Source organism: Chiloscyllium punctatum, chromosome 18 (assembly GCF_047496795.1).
Source record: "Chiloscyllium punctatum isolate Juve2018m chromosome 18, sChiPun1.3, whole genome shotgun sequence".
NCBI classification, from domain to species: domain Eukaryota; kingdom Metazoa; phylum Chordata; class Chondrichthyes; order Orectolobiformes; family Hemiscylliidae; genus Chiloscyllium; species Chiloscyllium punctatum.
The window spans coordinates 3,199,876-3,217,397 of record NC_092756.1 but is presented as its reverse complement, the minus strand read 5'-3'; positions in this window follow the sequence as shown (position 1 = coordinate 3,217,397).

Sequence of the window (17,522 nt, the reverse complement as noted above, 5' to 3'; positions counted from 1 at the left end):
TGAGGTGAAGCTGCAAGACGGGTTAAAGAAGGTGACACCGCTCTGTGACCAGCTCCTTGTTCACTCAGGGTCCCCTCACACTCTGCTCCTGGGTTCAGTGGAGCTTGGGAAGCTGTTCCTGGAAAATCCGGGATGGACACAGCAGATCCCTTTCCCCACACACACTCACTGGTGGTTTCAAAGCTTCCCCTCTCTGCAACCTCTGCTCCATTTGTTGTTCATGTTGCAGACCCAGATGTTGTAACTACAGTCCCCAGGCTCCATCCAAAGTTGGGTCACCAAATCCTAAGGTCTCCCTGAATGTCTGAGGCAGCTCACAGCACATCCTCCAGCAAACCATCCCCAGCTGCTGCACTAACTTTTCAATAACAGGAGTCAGTTAGAAACCCCTCGTCTATAAGTGTTGTGGACCAGACCAGATTCCTGCAAAATATTTTAATAAGGCCACTTAGACCCAAACCTTTCCTTATTTTGAATATAGATGTGAAGTGTGCTTTCCAGATATGTTGTGACTGGTCAAACCACTCGACGTTAAGCAAAATATAATCTGTTAAAATGCTTTAGTTAAAATACAATCAAAGAAAAGAACATTTCTGGATAGCTTATATGTTGGAACAATTACTACCCTTCCCCACCTTTCAAAATTACTTTGTTTGATTCTTTCAAACACAACGTGCGTTTAACCAGGGATGCTATTTTAGATTCCTGAAACACTGTCGGTTTTTGGCACAAGCTCATATGCACTTCAGATTGTTTTCTTCACCTCCTCCCATAGGGATACAAATACCTATCAGATTTATTTTGATAAACTAAATCCACATGTTCTCTGGCCACTGCACTTGTTTAGCCACTTTCTGAAATGAAATTAAAAAGGCTCCCCCATCATTCTCATCAAATTTAGATAATGCCTGGATGTATTTAAACAAATCCTGATCAGGCCTTTGGCTACCATAGGGTTGCTCTACCTCACTATCCTCTAATGGAAATCCATACAAAATGAAGAGGAATTTAGAATAACTTAACTATTGGATAACTTAACTGAATAATGGATACAGTACGTTCTACAAATGAACTGTTCAATCTATTAACATCACCTAAACACACCCCTTGGCAAAAAGGAACATTCAGACATGCATTCTTGCATACAGATCTCCAATCCAGGAGGAAACACCATCAAGTGAGGCTTTAGAGAGAGTAGCAGCTAGGGATAATTTACTAAAACTTCCAACCCCTCTGGGACCCCAAGCACCCGGTGATTGTTACAGCTACAAGAAAAAACAAACTAGAAAGCCTGGTCTATGTGAGCTGGCCATTGTTACTACTATTTATTAAAAACCCTAAAAACCCCCTAAGTTATTTTCTTGAGCTGTTTCCAGTCGGCAGTTTGGTCTTTAAGACCTCTTACTAAAAAAAATTAGAAACCAAAGCTTTATTTAAAAAGTGACTGCATTGTCACACAATTTAGGTGCCTGGTCCTTTACTCAGTGGGCTTCCTCATGTTACTTATCGCAAGGTCACCTGAGAGGGACAACAACAGGGATGTATCTCATAACTTTTGAAACACCCCTGTCCATGGACCATCACATGGGACATACCAGGAAGTGAACAACAGCTTGACACACCATTTCAGTATTTCTGAGCTACACAATGCCAGCACTCGATACACTAGGGAGACAAAACCGAAGGCCAGGGAAAGATACAGAGGGACAGAGAGATTCACATTAAAGACAGAAACAGACAGTTAATTAACTGAAAAGGTGTTGTGGAAATATGGGGAAAAAGACAGGGCAGTGGGACTAACTGGATAAGTGAGATCTTCGAGAGTAAAATGACAAGAATGAGAACATTGAACAAAGGCATTGTCAGATCAGCTGAAATGGTTTGTTACATCAAATTCTCAATCTGCTTAACAGAACACCACAAAGAACATAAACTGGGACAAGATGACAGCCCAGCATGGACAGCTGTGCAGACCATGCTCGTGTTTTGCTCAGTAAACTGCACTATATGCCCAGCATGAGAGTATTGCAAACTTTACTATCATATGCTAACTATCCTCGCATCAGATTACTGCCTACAATGGGAAGGTTTGCTGTGTGTGTGTGTGTGTGTGTGTGTGTGTGTGTTGGGGGGGGCGGGGGTTGAATGTTAAACTCATTGTTTGAGAAGGAACGCACATGGAGGAAACTATTTTAAATAAGAACAACTGGCAGGCTTTTTATTTATCAACAGACAGAACGAGGGAAGTTTCATGGACAGATGATATAAAGTGTTTGAGAATGTTAAAATAAAGTCATTGCCAGACACAACAGCAATATACATCTACGTGCACATGAATGACAGATAGATGGGAGTTTGGTGTGAGTTCGAATCAGAATTGTTTCGGCAGGTCTGAAGGAGAGTCAGCAGCAGATTATTAACTTCATTAAGCCTGTACTTCATAGCTCAAGGTTCAAACAGCAGATGGAATAAACCAGTGAGATATATTCTGGAGTGGTGAGCATTTCAAGTTCGAAATGTTCAGGGCATGGTGTCAAGAATCAGCTCATGGTCAAAGAGATGTCCCACAGTTGTGACTTGTCTGCTTCAGCTGCATATATTGGCCAGGGATGGGATGGAAACAGTGGAAGGAAGTGGAGTTTGGAACCAGAGCAGTAGACGGTGACCTCCACGCTCTTAACAACAAAGGCAATGATACCATGCATTGTGGTTCTCCCCTGAAACTGAATAGATCAACATAGAGAACCGTGAGTAACACTGTCAGAGCAGAGAGGGAGGCAGGAATTGAACACCTTCATTAATGTAGTTAGTAGTGGTCTGTAGAGTAAATATCTGGATTGAGAGATTCAACAGGAACAATAATGGTGACAAGAAGTGTAGACTATATGAAATAACAGTAATACAGTCATAATTGTTTTTTCGAAAACAAAATCTGGACAGTGACACTCACCAGGAACACCAACGATAACCAGGAAGGGATAATAAAAGTATTGAATAATGAGAATGCGTAATAGATCTGCGATGATAATGACCACCAATAAAATGCAGAAAGACGCCAAACATAATCAGATAAGCTCCTGTCTATTGTTGGAATATTTCAGTCTAATGTTCTCAGGTTCTGATCCATTGTTGGAACATTCCAGTCTCATGTTCTCAGATTCTGATTTCCCCTCCCCTTCTCTCTCGATCTGCTGATCCCTATCAGTGCTGTCGGTGATGCTCCCGCTCATGTTATGGGATAACACATTGGACGGAGCCCATTTATCATTAAAAGATGGAAACACTCCACTGGGATAATTAGAATCCATGGAGATTGGCTTTAATCGCACTTACTGAACAAATAGGCACAGTTAACCTGTTCAACACATCACTTTTCATTTCCTGGTTTTGGTTGGAATGGATGAGGATTGCTGAGGGATGGATCATAAATCTTTAAATCTTTTAAATCTTTTTATTAACTTGTATACGAGAGTATTAACAGGACACTGCAGGTGTCTATATATATTCCACTCTTTTTATGAAAGGATGCAGTTATAAAATAACAGATCGGCTACATAAAAAATGTCAGGTGGGCAAGTTTCTCGATACCTGAACCCAAAGTACGGTACTTATTGACCAGTGTGCGGCCACTCCTGGTTTTAATGCCCTGTTGTCAAATCCTTTCGTAACCTTGAGACAGAGCATTGAGACTGCTGCTCAGGAACAGGCCAAAGCAATTCTGTCCCTATGGGCCTCTTACAGAGGGATAGGAGAAGGCCATTCAGCCCATATCAGCCTGTTGCTACTTGAAAATGTGGAAAGCTGGAATATTGGCACATTTTGCCGAAAGATTCATTCAAAACAAAGAGATGTGTCGCTGCAGCTGTATGAAGTGTTACTGAGAGGGCACCTGGAGTAATTAGTGTTGCTTGTGCTTCTGTAACTGAGTAGGAATAGACCTCTATTAGATACAGTTGACCAGCTGCTCATAATCCAAGGGTTGTCGTCTCATTTAATGTCTCCGATCTGTTACACAGGGACAGGAGGAGGCCATGAAGCCTCTTGAGTCTATTACAGAGGGACAGGAGGAGATCGTTCAGCCTCTCCAGTCTATTACAGAGGGACAGGAGGGGCTTATTCAGCCTCTCGAGCCTGTTACAGGGGGACAGGAAATGTTTATTTAACATTCAAGTCTGTTACACATAAATATTAGTTCTAAACTAGTTGTGGAATAGGAAAGACCTGATGTAAACATTAAAATCATAACTTTGAACAAGGCCAATTTTGAAAGTGTTAGGCGAGCTCTGTGAAAGGCTGATTGGAATACCCTATTCACAGGTAAAGGGATGGTTGGAAAATCTAAGGCCATCAAAGCCTGGTTTCAGAAAGTCCAGAGCCAACGTGTTGGTATTAGTGAGAGGGGCAAGGCTGGTGGGTGCAGGGAGTGCTGGATGGCTAGATATATTGATGTTATGGTCAAGGTAAGGAAGGAGGCATATGTCAGGTAAACAGAGCTGAGATTAAGTGAATCCCGAGAGGAGTATAACGGCAATAAGTGCATAGTCAATGGGGAAATTGGGCCAGAAAAATGTGGACATGAGATGGCTTCAGAAATCGGGTTAACGAGGCATTGAAGCAACTCTACACATCCTTTAATTGCAAAATATTAACTAGGGAGAGAATAGGCACCTTAAAGATCAGTAAGGGTACGTATGTGTGGAACCATAGGAGGTAGAAGGGATACTAAACAAGTATTTTTTCCTAGTATTTAATGTAGAAGAGGGTACAAGAGCAAGCGAATGAAGAAATACGTAGTGATATCTTGAAAAGTATCTATATGACAAGGAGATGTTGGACATTTTAAAACATATAAAGGTGAACAAATCCCTGGGACCTGATCAGTTGTATCCCAGAATATTATGGGAAGCTAGGAAAGAAATTGCTCAGCCTTTTGCTGATATATCTGTAACATTGATTTCCACAGGTGAGGTGGCAAAAGACTGGAGGGTTGATAACATAGTGTCAATATTTCAGAAATTAAGGAAAATCCAGGTAACAATAGATCGGTGAGCCTGAAGTCAATGGTGACTAAATTGTTGGAGGGGATTTTGAGGGAAACGATGCATATGCATTTGGAAAGACAAGGACAGAAGAGGGCTTTGTACATTGGAGATCACGTCTCACTGACTGGGTGGAACGTTTTGAGGAATTGAAGATGGTGATTGATGAAGGCAGGACAGTGGATGTTGTCTTCATGGAATTCAGTAAGAAAGCCAAAATGTTCTACATGGTAGACTGGTTAGCAAGGTTAGGCTGCCTGAGATCCAGGGAGAACTCGCCATTTAGATCCAAACCTTTCTTGAATATTTGAGACAGAGTGTGACAGTTGGCATTTGTTCATTAAACTTGGAGACCTGTGACCAGTGGCGCTGCTAGCAAAGATCAACAGTGGGTCCACTGCCTTTTGTTACTTATACAAATCATTTGTACTTGAGTATATGAAGTATTGTCAGTAAGTTTGTAGATAATTCCAAATTTGGTGGTGTAGTCGACAGTGAAGAATGATCTCTCAGAATATAATGGGAACCTAATTAGGTGAACTGAGGAGTGGCAGATGGAGATTATTTTAGATAAATGTGAGGTGTTGCATTTTGGCAAGAAATATCAGGGCCAGACATATAGGTAGGATCCTGTCGAAAGTTGCCAATCAAGGAGAACTCCATAGAAATTATAGAATCCCTACAGTTCGGAAACAGGATTTTAGGCCCATCGAGGCCACACCGACCCTCTAAACAGTATCCCACTGGACAAACCCCGACCCTATCCCTCTCAGCCTGCATTTCCCATGGCTAATGCACCTTGCCCTCACATCCAAGGGTACTATGCACAATTTAGGATGGCCAACCTACCCTTACCTGTATATCGTTATACTGTCAGAGGGAAACATAGCATCCGGAGGAAACTCACACAGACACGAGGAGAATGTACAAACTCCACACAGCCAGTCATTCAAGGATGGAATTAAACCCCGATCGCTGCCCTGTGAGGCACCTTGTGGTGCAGGTTCTCCGTTCCTTGAAAGTGTTGTCACAGGTAGACAGTGTAGTGAAGAAGGCACTCGGTGTTCTTTCCTTTATTGGTGCGTGCTTTGAGTCTATGCGTTGGCATGACATGTTGCATCTGTCCAGGACATTGGTTTGGCCACCTTTGTAATATTGCCTTTAATTCTAGTCACCCTGCTGTCGGAAAGATGTTGTCAAACTTGACAGGGTGCAGAAGAGATTTAAAAGAATGTTGCAGGTGTTGGAGTGTTAGAGTCACAGGGAGAGTTTGAATAGGCTGGGAGTATTTTCAAGTGTTGAGGCTGAGGGGGGACTTTAAAGAAATTTATAGAGTCAGGAGGGGCATAGAAAGAGTAAACAGTCAATGTATTTTCCCAGGATAGACAATTCCAAATATAGAATATAAAGGCTGAAGGTGAGAGGAGGAAGATTTAAAAAGGGACGTGAGGGAAAACATTTTCACACAGAGTCTGCTGTGTGTATGGGTTGAACAGCCAAAAGAGGTGGTGGAGGCAGGTACAGTTACACCGTTTAAAAGGCATTTGGATGGATACATGCATGGAAAGTGTTTAGAGAGAGATGGGCCAAGTGCTGGCAAGGGAGACGAGATTAATTTAGGATATTTGGTTGGTATAGATGACCAGACCGAAGGATCTTTTTCCATGCTATACATCTCTGAGAGTCTATTGACTCTTGAGAGTTTCACACGGGAACAGGAGGAGGCTATTCAGCTTCTGAATTCTGTCAGTCAGCTGGTTTGCTCAATTACTGACAGTAAAATACAAAAATAAATCATTCAGACTTTGATGGTGTTTTCCAGAAACAGGAGAAAGGCTTTTAGTCAAGAAAAGCTGTAAGGAATGTGAAGAGGCCATTCAGTTCCTCACCTGCATTCCACAGGAGCAGCGGGTGAACATAGAGCTATTGGAGCCTGTTACTCAGGAGCAGGAGGAGGACATCTACTATCGCAAACCTTGGATCAGGAGGCATCACTCAACTGCTCGTGACTGGGACACAGGAACAGGAGGGAGTCACTCAGCTGCTGAAGACTGGGACACAGGAACAGGAGACAGTCACTCAACTGCTCGAGACTGGGACACAAGATCAGGAGGGAGTCATTCAACTGCTCGAGACTAGGACACAGGAACAGGAGGCAGTCACTCAACTGCTCGAGACTGGGACATAAGATCAGGAGGGAGTCATTCAACCGCTCGAGTCTGGAACACAGGAACAGGAGGCAGTCATTCCACTGCTCAAAACTGGGACACAGGGAAATCTGGAGGCGAGTGAGGCCCGAAGATCCTGTTACACAGGAACAGGAGGAGGGGACTCACTCCCCACCACCATGGGACACTGGGAGAGAAGGGGAGTTTGCTTGGAACAAACGCAAATATATGAGTAAGTTGCATTCGTGGTCCACACAATCCTGCCCCACCATTCACTAAGACCACGGCTGATCTGATGGTGATTCCCTCATTCCATTTTACGGAGACTGTCCTCTCTGCAGCCTCTGCTCCATTTGTTGGTCATGTTGCAGACCCAGATGCTGCAACAACAGTCACCATGACTCATCCAGAGGGTCGGATCTAACCGGATGAGTCTGGAAATGAAGGGTCCAATAACAAGAATGAAAGCATAAAATAAAGGTATAGCCAAATGTTTCGTTCTCTCACATTCGCAATCCAACTCACATAACCAGCCCGTCCATTATACTTTCAGGATGGAGCACTGTGTAGATATGGCGAGTGTACTGCAGAATACAACCCAGCAATGTCCAGAATGGAACTCTGTGCAGCCCACACCAATGCCTGATCTATATCATGTGCTAAATGTCCAGCGTTGGGAGCTGTGCAGACCGCACTGATTCATTCATATATAAACACAGGCTGTTGCATTGTTTGGTAACACGGTGTTAGATCACTGCCCAGTGTGGGGAAACATGCAGCCAATGTTGGAAGTGACAGGATATGCAGCTCCCATCCATTTACAGCTCCATATCTGCACTGTACCTTGACAAGGCGTGCCATGGATGTGAAAATCACTGCGATATAGAGATGTAAATGGAAACAGTTTAAATACCAATAGTTCTGATTAAGGCGAGTATCACACCAGTATTTAAAGTTGAAAGACCTGAGATAATATCCAATGAGTGTTTCTTGAATGGTGCAAAGTAGTTAGAGAGGGATGGTAATGTTATAGTGGTTGCACTATAATTAACAATGTGAATTAGAGGAACAAATATGCAGGGGGACTGAGGAGACTTGCAGGAATAGTAGGGTTGTTACAACGGGTGATTTGAACTTTCCTAACATCGTCTGGGGCTTCCATATGTTTAAGAACTTAGATGGAACGTAATTTGTTAAGTGTGTTCAGCGAAATTTCCACAATCAATATATAGAGCATCGTACTCGGGAAGGGACAAACTCGACCTACTGTTGGGAAATAGGGCAGGAAAGGTGAAGGAGATAAAGTGGGGGAGCATTTTGGTAAAAGTGATTAGAGTTGTATCAATTTTAAAATAGTTATGGTAGGGACAAAATTGGTCTACAGATTCAAGTTCTAAATTGGGGCAAGGCGTATGTGGTTGGAGTTAGACTGGGGATTGCAGGGGATGATTGGAGTTGGTTGATTCCAGGTAAAAGGATGTCGGGCAAGTGGGAGGGCTTTAAAAGTGAGATAGCTCGAGTTCAAGGTTTCCATTTTCCTGTGAGGGTGAAGGTTATGTGAGACTTGAAGATAGAACTCTGGATGTCAAGAGATATTGAGGCTTTGACCAGAAAAAAGGAGCCGTGGCTCATGTTCAGGCAGCTCATACCAAGGGAATCCCTGGAGGTATATACAGGGGATAGAGGAGTTTACTGAAGAAGGATATCAGCAAGGCCATAAGGGGGTGTGAGTTAGTCTTGGCTGAGAAGATTAGAGTGAGTCCAAATTCAGTATATTAAAGATAAAGAGCAACTAGAGAGAGAATAGGATCCTTAAAAATCCAAAACCGGCATGCATGCGTAAAACCTCAAGAGATGGGTGAAGTCCTCAATTTGCCCTCTGTGTTTATCATGAAGAAAGACATGAAGATCTGTGACCTTTAGGAGGTTAGTTGTCATATCTTGGTACTGCTCATATCACAGTAGAGTTGCTGTTGGACATATTAGAACGCACAAAGTCAGACACATCTCTTGGTCCTGACTAGATATATGTGAGAGCACTGTAAGAGGCGAGAGAAAAATCTTAGGGACCAAGATCCTGGGAGACTGGGCGGTAGCAAATGTTGTGCCCTTACTCCAGAAGGGCTGCAAAAAAAAGCCTAGGAAATATAGACCAGTAAGCTTCACACCTGTTTTCGGTAAACCACTTGAGAAGGTTCTGAGAGATAAGATGTGCATGCATTTGGAAAGACAGAGTTTGACTTGGAGCAGTCAGCATGGCTTTGTGCCTGGAGGATCATGCCTTACAAATTTTGTTAGAGATTTTTGAGGAAGTGACCAGGAAGGTTGATGAGATCAGGGTTGTAGACATATTCTATATGGATTTCAGTAAGGCCTTTGATAAGGTTCCACATAGTAGGCCGCTCTAGAAGGTTAGATCGCATGGAATCCAAGGTGAACTGGCAAATTAGACTGAGCTGCCAGTGGAAGTGGTTGAAGTGGTTACACTAACAATATTGAAAAGGCATTTGGACAAATACACAGATAGGAAAGGATTAGATGCATACAGAGCAAAGGCAGAGAAATGGCAGATTGGTAGATAAGGGGCAATTACACCATGGTGTGTTGACGGAGCACGGTGGGCGTATTGGATGGGCGAGGACAGAGGGGGTTTCCATCCCTGAGGGTGCCACACCACCAGACCCACCGAGCATGGTCTGGGCTCACTCCCAAATTCAGTGCAGTATTTGAGGTCTGAAGAAATGCCCAGCAATACAGGACAAGCATCAATAACCTTCTCTGCTCTCTCAGGATAAGGGTCATAGTATTCTGTCTGCTCCCTCACACTCACTGTATATCTGTGATTGCAACTACTCCCGAACAAGGCTCATGGTCCCCGACTCTCACTACTGCATGCAACACCTTCTCTCTCTCTCTCTTTCTCTCTCTCTCTCTCTCTCTCTCTCTCTCTGCGTCCTTTGCAATACCTCCCACACAGTCATAGAATATTCTGGTGAATGCCGATTATAGAATGTTCCAGATAATGTTCCAAATATTTCCCAGTTTCAGGAAAATGTTAGTGTCCCAGTGTGCAACACATAAGTCACTTGACTCACCTTAATGATATGAAACCAAAAGCAACTTCTAAACACGTCTTGTTACAAATACAAATTCGAGCAGAGAATATTTTTACCCTCAGGCATTATCTTGACCGTTATCTGAACTGTACCACTTTCCTTGTTATGAATGTTTCTCTTAGCCTTTATCTGTGACTGTTTCTGTCTGTAACAGTTACACAGTCTCCCACTCAGTTGGCTGGATGGCTGGTTTGTGATGTAGAGGCAGGGCAACAGCACAGGTTCAGTTCCTCACCTTGACAGAGATTACCATGAAGGGGACACTCTCTCAGCCTCACCTCATCACCCGAGGTATGGTGATCCTCAGGATAAACCACCATGAATGGTCTCTCTAATGAGAGTTTTTGGGACTGTATTCTATCAATGTTAGCATGTTAATTAAAAAAAATATTTAAAAAGAGATTTTTAATATTATAATAAACGAATAACAACACACCTCAAATATCTGAAAAAAATTACATCCAATTGCATGTACATACAAAACAAGTTAAAACGCTACACAGACAGAAGAAGATACAAAACTAAACAATAAATTATGCATAAATATTACAGCTCAGCATAACAAAAGGACAGCTCTCGTTCATCAAGAGCATTAACTGATACACATTTTTATGTTCATAGTTCTTCCTCTCTGGGGGTGGCGGAGTTCAGACATCCAACACAACAGAATATTTTTCCTAGCACAGAAAGTACGGATCGTAAGGATATATATATTTTTCCCATATTCATCTGTGGAAAGTACCTTGGGCAGGCCCAGAAAAACAGAAACCAAGTCCATCTCCAATTCAGTCCCCTGGACCCACTCTATCACATCTGACACAGTGCTCCAATATAGATGAAGTCTGCAGCAGAACCACAAACAATGAGTAAGAGTGCCTGTAGTCATTCTGCATTTAGGACATGCTGAAGATAATCCCACTTTGAATTTTGAGGGACAATTTGGGGTCAGATAGACCCTACGAAGAATTTTCAACTGCATGGTAAGGGTCCTATTACAGATCAAAATCCTTTGAGCATTTTCACAAATATCCTCCCATGTCTCCGAAGTGTTCTGAACCCCCAACTCTCTGGCAGACATCACAAAGCTGCACAGTCTCGTCTGAGGGGACACTCTCCAACTATTGATAAAGGGTCCTGACAGAAAGTGTATTCTAAGCAAGAAGCGCCTCTTCCCGTTATCGGTTCTGGAAGAGTGTGGCAAAAGTGTGTTTTTTTTTAAATCAAATCTCTGATTGGGAAAAAATACAGAAGAGGTCTCTACTAGATAGTCCATACGTACGAGTTATTTGATCAAATGACTTCATTGTTTCTCCATCAAATAACACGTGGTGGCTCAGTGGTGAGCATTGCTGCCTCACAGCACCAGGGTCTCAGCTTTGGTTCTGGCCTTGGGTGACTGGCTGTATGGAGTTAATATATTCTCGCCGTGTCTGTGTGGGTTTCCACCCACAGTACAAGATGTGCAGGTTAAATTAATTGGTCATTGATAAATCACCCATAGTGTACAGGGGTGTGTAGGTTTGGGCATTAGTCCGGGTAAATATGGGATGTTAGGGGAATGGGTCTGGGTGGGTTACTCTTCAGAGGGTCGAAGTGGACTTGCTGGGCCCAAGGGCTTGTATCCACACTGTAGGGATTCTACTAATTCTAAATTACTCAAGCAAGGTACGCCCCTGGCTGCCCACAGTTTAATACTGGATTAGTGGTGCCGGAAGAGCACAGCAGTTCAGGCAGCAACCAACGAGCAGCGAAATTGACGTTTCGGCAAAAAAACGTCGATTTCGCTGCAAAAACGTCGATTTTGCCCGAAATGTCGATTTCACTGCTCGTTGGATGCTGCCTGAACTGCTGTGCTCTTCCGGCACCACTAATCCAGTATTTGCTTTCCAGCATCTGCAGTCATTGTTGTTGCCCACAATTTAAACCTGGAATCCATTATCTTCGGATGACAACGCGGTATACCAATTACAGGGGTAAGAAACATGATTTTGGCTGTATTGCCGTCGATCTGACGCATTGTCTTTCATGCTTTAACAATATTGATAATTATTGGGTTATGACAATACTTCATAAATGTTGTCAATTTAGCTAAGAAAAACAGACTAATAAAGGTTCACTTTATCTGATAGGCATCTAATCCTTTCCTATCTGTGTATTTGTCCAAATGCCTTTTCAATATCTCACAGTATTGACACCGAGTCCTCAGCAGCCCAGGCACTAACATAGAATAAAAAAGAGCTTACTTGATAGCTTTTATCTGGGCGATCTACTCCCCACAATCTGGGGGTAGTTGCAATTTGGTTAGCTTGATAAAGAGTCGCTTATGCTGCCAAATAAAAGAGCTAAACCAGCCATTATGTCTCCTCAATTTCAACCAATGCCCTCTAGGTTTGGACGCCCAATCTGGGGAAAAACCTGACTACTCACCCTATCCATAACCATTTTTTCCCCAGATTGGGCGTCCAAACCTCGAGGGCATTGGTTGAAATTGAGAGGGGAAAGCTTTTGACGAGCCTACGAGCACCATTTAACGCAGAGGGTGGTGTGCATGTGGAATGAGCTGCCAGAGGAAGTGGTGGAGGCTGGTACAAATAGAGCATGTAAAAGGTATTTGGATGCTGACAGACCTGCCGAGCTTTCCCAGCAATTTCTGTATTTGTTGCAAAATGCATTCATTATAACAAAATATTTTGAATACATTAAACATTTTATTTTTTAATGATGCAGCGACATATGAACATATCTTCAAATCGACCGAGACCATTTTCTGCTAAGAGTATGGCTCTGTGTATGACAGCAGCAATGATGCACTTACATGGAGCAGGGAATGTGATGGAGACACAGTTTGGACAATGTACAAGGAGACATCACATGTTTGGGAGAGGATGACATTACTGTGTGATTCAGCTCAGAGAGAGAGAAAATGTAATCTGCCTGAGAAGGAACGGCCGATTACACTCTCTTTCCTTCATTGTTCCTCAGGACAACAATGTGTGCGAGCGAAAACAAAAAATCTACAGTCATCGTTACCATTCTTATTTTTATAGAATCCCTACAGTGTACAAACAGGTCCTTCGGCACAAAACGCCCATACCAACCTTCCCAGGCTCGCTCCCTTACATTTACCCAAACCGATGCACCTAACCTAGAAACCCCTGAACACTTCGCACAAATTATCATGGCCAATCCACCTAACCACACAGCTTTGGACTGTGGAAGGAAACTGGAGCAACCATTAGAAGGGGAGAATGTGCAACCTCGACACAAATAGTCACCCGAGTCTGGAATTGAATGCAAGGCCCTGGTGCTGTGAGGCAGCGGTGCTAACCACTGAGCCACTGTGATACCCTTGGGCGATCCCAGGCCAGAATTCATTGGAATCTCTTCACTGCCTAATGCAAAGGGAATTCAGCCAAATCCAACTGATCCAGGATGAAGTCTTCAGAATGCCTTCAGAAGCAGAATAATATTTTGAACAATCTCTCAATTTTTCCTTTTGTCATCAGTTACAATAATATATGGACAAAGCGCATTCAACTTGAAATTGCAGAGATTTTGTTTATCTGCGTGTGTGTGTGTGTGTGTGTATATGTATGTGTGTGTGTGTGTGTGTTTGTGTGTGTGTGTGTGTGTGTGTGTCTGTGTGTGTGTGGGAGTGTGTCTGTGTGTATGTGTCTGTCAGTGTTTTTAGAAAGGGAAATATCGATTCGTTATTTGCAATATCCAAACAGTTTGCCATGCATCTTTCCATCATAGTTTGAGTAAAATTGCTCTGGATCATAAAGGTGCTGTTTGAGCAGATTTTAAAAACTAGCCTGACTTGTTGCTAAAACTGACATTGACCCAGTCTGAGACCGATATCATCGGCCATATCACCAACCTGGTTACATTTGACATGCATTGTGAGCAGTGGAGCATTGGGAATGGAAAAGGAAGCAGTGACCCCAAAAGTCGGGGAACTATAGACTGGTGAGCCTGATGTCAATGGTGGGTAAGTTGTTGGAGGAGATTCTGAGGGATAGGATTTACATATATGTTTATGCCGAAACTTCGATTCTCCTGCTCCTTGAATGCTGCCTGACCTGCTGTGTTTTTCCAGCAACACATTGATCAGCTCATACATTTGGGAAGGCAAGGGCTGATCGGGGTTGTCAACGTGGCTTTCTGCATTGGAAATCATGTCTCATTAATTTGATTGAGTTTTATGAAGAGGTGACAAAGAAGATTGATGAAGACAGTTTGGTAGACATTGCCTATATGGACCTCAGTAAGGTGTGCACAACATTCCGATTGGTAGGCAGATGAGTAAGATTCGGTCACACGAGATACAGAGGAAGCTAGTCACAATTGGCTTGAAGGAAGAGGGATATTTTTCAGACTGGAGGCTTGTGAGCAGCAGTGTGCTGTAAGAATCGGTACTGAGTTCCCTGCATTTCATCATTTATGTAAAGGATTTAGATGTGAATATTGGGGCCATAGTTAGTAAGGTTACTGATTACATCAGAAAGGTGGTGTAGTAGATTATCTCAGAGTACAATGAGACCACAGTTAGATTGTACAAAGGGACAAGGAGTAACAGATATAGTTAAATTTAGATAAATACGAAGTTTTGCATTTTGGGAAGGCAAATCAGGGCAGAATTATACACTTAATTGTAAGGTCCTGGGGCGTGTTGTGGATCAAGGGGACATAGGGCTGCAGGTACATAGTTCCTTGAGAGTGGAGTTGCAGGTAGACAGAGTGGTGCTGAACACATTTGGCACATTTGCCTGAATCAGTCGGAGCATTGAGTATAGGAGTTGTAGTGGCATGTTGCCTCTGAACAGGAAGTTGGTGAGGCCACTTTAAGAAAACTGCGTACAACTCACTTGCAGAACTGGAGGTTTGAGCTTCAGGGAAAGGTTGATTAGGTTGAGGTGTTTCCCCCTGGAGTGTCAGAGGCTGAAGGGTGACATTATAGAAGTTAATAGAATCATCAGGGGCATGGATATTCTGAACAGCCATGTTCTGCTCCACAAGATAGGGGAGTCCAGAACAAGAGGGCATAGTTTGAAAATGAGAGGGCGAATAATTTAGAATGGACCTGAAGGTAAATGTTTCACACAGAGAGTGGTGTGTGTACAGAAAGTGCTGTCAGAGGAAGTGGTGAAGGTGGCTACAATCGCACATTTAAAATGTATCTGAAAGAGGAGGGATATTGGCCAACTGCCGGCAAATGGGACAAGGTCAGATTTGATGTCTGATCGGAGTGAACAGCTTGGACTGACGGGTCTGTTTCCATTCTGCATGACTGTCAGATTCGATAAGAGGGATGGCGAAATATTCTGAAAGGATCTTTCAAGTGGGAATTCTCTTCACTGGAAGTTTATCGTGCCTCTATGTTCACATGGATTGAATGCTGTTTAGTTAAATATTTGACAGGGAAGTGAGTCACGGGCAACAGCATACAGACAGGAAAGTGGGGCTGAGTCCATTATCATAGTGCCTGGTGGAGAAGGCTCAAAGTATCTAATGACCCACTCCTGCTCCTCAGTCCCATGTTTCTGTGTTCCATCCAGCCCCGCATACCTGCTAGATAGGAGCAGTTGGAGGCCACTAACTCCTATAACCTGTTGCACAGAAACAGAGAAGACCATTCAGCCTCTCAAGACTGTCACTCACGCTTTGAAGTGATTTGGGAAATGCAATTGGAAAATCCAGGCACGGGTATGAAAGAGGCCTCTCATCTCTCTTTACAGAGCTTCCCCTCTCTGCAACTTGTGCTTCATTTGTTGGTCATGTTTAGACCCAGATTCACTGAGAATACAGCCGCCATACCCCTCCCAGAGATGGCTCACAAAATCCTCTGGTCTCCCTGCCTGCAACATTCCATAACAGACATTCATGAAAATAACACCCATTAACTTTCCAAGAACAGAATGTGAGAACATCAGAAACAGGAACAGATTGTTCACTCCCCAAGCCTGCCTTGCCCTTCACTAAGATCATGATTGATCTGCTCACTGGCTCAAATCCTCTTTCATACCCAATTCATCATTGCCCTCAACTCTCTGACAGATCAATATCCATCTACCTCCTCTTCAAATACTTTCAGTCATTTTGCTCGCCACCACTCTTGAGAAGAGAAATCCTGACATTCACCACCACCTGTTTGAAGAAAACACTTGCTGCTCCTATATCATGGTTTATTGATATGAACAAAAGAGGTTGACTCAAGGGTTCAGGGATAAATGACTGGCCCCGATATCAAGGAGCTGAACAAAACTGGAATTAATGGGAATCAGAGTAAACTCTCCAGTGTTTGGAGTCAAACATGGCACAAAGGAAGGTGTTCATAATCTCAGTCCTGGGTCAAGTCTGTATGAGATCCTCAGCGTAGCTTCCTCTCGACAAACAGCTTCAGCTGCTTCATCAATGTCTCCTGCCCCCACCCTCACCCCTACCCCAACCCTCACCCTCCCCACCATAAGATCAAAAGTGGGGATGGTCACCGAAGATTCCACAATGTTCAGAGCATTTTGTACCCCTGTCAGCTCCTGAACTAGTATGTGTCCACGTGCAGCAAGATCCAGACTCCTTTGAGACTTGTGCTGTTAAGTGGGCCGTAACATTCATGTAACAGCACTGCCTGACACTGCACATTGCCACAGTAAAACAAGAGTTCATTCGGCACCTCACGCTGGTTTCACAGGAATATAAGGAAGCCATTCAGCCCATTGACACTATTGGAGAAGAACAGAGACAGCCCATTCAGTGCCTCCAGCCTATTACTCAGGAAGAGAAGGAGTCTAGTGTGATGGGCCACACCAGAGCGCCTGGAAAATACTTGAAGGCGGTAACCGAGACTCTTTTTTTTATTTTGAAGTGACTGTTCCAGATGCAATGGACTGGTCAAACTACTTGGTGTGAAGATAAACACTATTTATTGAAACATGAAAGATAAAATGAAAGCAAAGAAAGAGGAATTTAGAATAACGTAATTCGATTAGACAAGTTAACAGAATAACAAATCTAGGAACTATTACTAATGAACTGTTCCAATATAGGAAAATCCCATAAACACAGCCCCTGGCAGAAAGGAAAATTCAGACACAGATTGTCACAAACATTTTACTAATCCAGGAATTAAAAACAGCACCAAGAGAAAATTCAGAGAGTAGCAGACAGGAGATAGTCACTGAAGCTTTCAACTCTGTGGA